The sequence below is a fragment of the Coffea eugenioides genome, chromosome 3 (assembly GCF_003713205.1).
Source record: "Coffea eugenioides isolate CCC68of chromosome 3, Ceug_1.0, whole genome shotgun sequence".
In the NCBI taxonomy this organism is placed as follows: Eukaryota; Viridiplantae; Streptophyta; class Magnoliopsida; order Gentianales; family Rubiaceae; genus Coffea; species Coffea eugenioides.
Window position 1 is genome coordinate 423982 of NC_040037.1, and position 3652 is coordinate 427633.

Below are 3652 nucleotides of genomic sequence, written 5' to 3' on the forward strand. Positions count from 1 at the left end.
AAAGAAGTACTAATCACTTTCTTTACCAGTCACACTATCGTATTTTACACACAGTACACATACAAGCACAACTGCACAAGCACAGAGACTAACAATAATAGACCTGGGTCTCTGCTAGTAAAAGGGTTTTCAGTACCATAAAAGTAGTAGGTCGAAAAGCTGACCCTCTCAGTTTTTGGTGTCTTTTTTTTTTTTATATATATATATAAAAAAAAACTACATCTCATAAATGCGATGACCTAATGGATGGACGAAGCAGGCAGGAAAAACCCATGAAAGATAAAGAGAAAAAGAAGTGCGCATACTGATGGAATGATACAGAGTGAATACTTGACATGTTGTTTGTACAAATGAGCAGTCACCAGGAAAAGGAAACTCCCAAGTCCATTGCACAAATCGGCCGGCCGAAATAATACCACATTTTAATTTTATTCCCCTCATCTTCTTCTCGGGATATGCAAGTTCACAGAAAGCAAAGAGGAAGTAGTGCGAGGACCGAAACATCACATGTATGCCCATACGATACAATATAGTACTCCCTAATAAAGGATGTGTACTGTATTTGCGTACCCATACAGATGCTTTCATGCAAACAACAGATTGAAATTAACTAGGATATATGGCTTTTAAGCAGATCGACAGTAGTCATTATATATACATATATAATGTACTATATGGATTGTGAGTACCCTTTTACATCATCATAGGAAACTTGTGCTAATGCAAATTTCTTATCCATAATTTTGATTACAGGAAGGAGAAGGAAGAACCTAATCAAAATTTGAAAATCGAAATGCCCGGTATTACTCTTGTGATCACAACGTGCTGATTAAGTGATCTTGCTTGTAGTAGGCAAGCCATTTGTAAAGTGAGATGCCATGCCAAATTTTGTTCGATAGCTCAGGAGGGATAGACAAGGAAGGAGAACGTGAGTTGGGCGGGAACGAAGAAACGCCGCGTCCAAACCTCGTATCAGAAAATCTTGATATAAGGTTCAGGAGGAGGCAAAAAACAAAGGCAAAATAGGGGACGAAGGGTCTTACAAGGTCAAGAAAAGGTCTTACAAGGTCAAGAAGAAGCAGTTTAAAAGAAAAACAAAAGGCAACAAGTCAAAAAAAAAAAAGAAAAAGGCGAAACATTGAAGAAGTGGCGGGGCTGTGGAAAAGCTCAGGTAGGATAGCGCCCAATTAGAATGAAGGAGCAACCGTCAAGATGGAGCTGGATGGAGAAGAACAGGCGTCCATCTCCAATTGTGAGCTCCAAGTGAGAAAGATTTGCTTTTGCCCCCTCATTGCACTTTTTACAAGGTTTGGCATGCGGGCTCTGGCGTTGGTGGAGCCATACAAGTTAATTGGGAAAAAATCACCTGCACCAAATTAAAGGGAAAATAGAGAATGTAGATTAGCACAATAGTTGATACTGTAATAAGGAGATAAACATACTCTAACCCCAATAACAAAAAATCCTTAAGAAGAAGATGAGGTGACAGGCCAACATTTCTAAGGTAAAGAAACTTAGGACTGGGAAAAGGAAGGAAAAGAAAGTAGTAAGAAAGAAAGGGGGCGATAGGTGTTAGGTAGTGGAGTGAGCGGCGCAGCAGAATAGTTAATCGGTGTATTGCTAGTAGAAAAGGGGAGGAAGTTTGGGGTTTGGGGGGTTGTGGTTGTGCAGTGTACTAAAGATTTCTAACCTCGCGGAATTTTCAGAGTTGCTTTCTGCTTCGCAACCTTTTCTCTTCCACCCATACAGGAAGAAGCGACGGCAGAGAAAATAGAAGAGAGAGAGAGTGTGAGAGAGAATAATGAGGGGTGAGGAAGAAGGAAGGAAAAGGTCGTTTAGTAGTGGTAGTAGTAGTGGAGCGGGTGATAAGTTGGGCTTTATATGGAGGAGGAGGCGAAATTTGAGGACACCCAGTGGACTGATAGCGCTGACAATGACAGGTCCAAAGAGAATGTACTCCCTCCACCCTCATACTCCCTAGGCCTAGTCCCTCCTCCTCCTCCTCCCCCTCCTAGTATGAGTATCCCAAAACACCACTTCTTCGGCCAGCGCCCCCACTCCCTACTCCCATTCCTCATTTGTTGACGTCACTGAGAGGCTGCCCGTCGAGTCTGACCGTGCTACCCGGCGGACCATGTTGAAAATTCGTTCTGGGAGAAGTTTTTTTTTTTTTTTTTTTTCACAAAAGGAGTGCACAAAAGGATTTGGGATAATTTCAGAAACCTCCCCTGAGGTTTCTGACAATTTCACTGACCTCCCCTGAGGTTTCCACAATTACACTAACCTCCCTTGAGGTTTCTGATTTTGTAACAAAATCAGCCCATGACCACAAAAGTAAACATAAAAAAGTGTTTTCAGGAAAGAGAGGAAATTTTGTTCCCATAAATGCCCTTAAGGTAGGTGTACAAGTTATATTAGTGAATTAATGAAAACTAATAAAAATCAGAAATAAATAAGAAAAAGTGAGGGGATGGGTATGGGAATCATAAAATTTTACTTATGGATATAAACAATTGGGTAACGCAACCGACCCAATTAACCCATCTACCACCACTCAGGTCATTTCACAAATACATTCATCAGACAAAGCTTTCCTCTTGTCACAAAAATTCAAAGCAATGTGGTACATGTTCACAAGCAAGCAGGTTAAAATCCCGCCTGCATAATAACGTTGAAACCCGCAAGCGGGATTCTGTGTTTTTTCTATTTCAAGGTTAGCTCGCATGCGGGTTAATGTTATATTTGAGCGCGAGAAGAAAAAATTGGTAATTAGGCTCTTTGGGCATTATAAGTAAATATTTAAATTAATGGCAGTTTTATTACACCAATATTATTGTATTATCATTATTATGATTATTGTATTATTTCTTATGCAAATATAACATTTAATTATTTAAATTTGATTTTATTTTTACAATTTATAAAATTTTTATCACTTATATAATATTTTTAAAACCCTAATACATCTAAATTTGATTTTATTTTTCAAATTTATAAGATTTTTATTTAAAAAAATGGGATACGGATAAGATATCCGGTTGGTTCGATTTGCATAGGTGCATATGAGAATATCCGAATACTCTTTAAACCCGCATGCGGGTTTAAGGAGATTATGGCAACTCTCTGACACACTAGTTACCCGTCCAACTTGTGTGTATTAAAATATATTTAAATATTATATTTCATATTTTTGTTATTTAGAGTTTAACAAAACATTAATATTGGGTAGATTTGAGGGATATGCATAATTTTGCATATTTGTAGGAATATTAGAAAATGGAAAATTTGGGTAAATTCCCAAATTTTGGAGGTAAGGTGTAATCCAAGAACTAAAACAGTCATTTATAAAACATTAACAGTAATAAGGTGCAAACCAAAACTGCAATCCAAGAGTAATATCATTACAAATTTCATAACCATACATTAAATAAATAGAAATGCAATCCAATACTATCCAAAAACACCATCTGCCTTATCATATTTTAGTCCTATAATAACACAAAATGTCTTGGGTATAATAGTAATTTTGCATTATATGATGTCAGCAATTGGGTCCCAAGTTCTGCCAGGGGAGGTCAGTGTAATTGTGGAAACCTCAGGGGAGGTCAGTGAAATTGTCAGAAACCTCAGGGGAGGTTTCTGAAATTATCCC

General features: G+C 37.9%; 1 long non-coding RNA gene across 1 annotated transcript; it reads right to left on the reverse strand.

Annotated features, from left to right (window-relative positions):
- Positions 1 to 598: 598 nt before the first annotated feature.
- On the reverse strand, positions 599 to 1958 carry LOC113765453. The gene is made up of 2 exons (XR_003467718.1): positions 1691 to 1958; positions 599 to 1366 (listed from the first exon to the last, which is right to left on the reverse strand). It is a non-coding gene; the product is annotated as an uncharacterized LOC113765453 (long non-coding RNA).
- Between the last annotated feature and the right edge of the window lie 1694 nt (positions 1959 to 3652).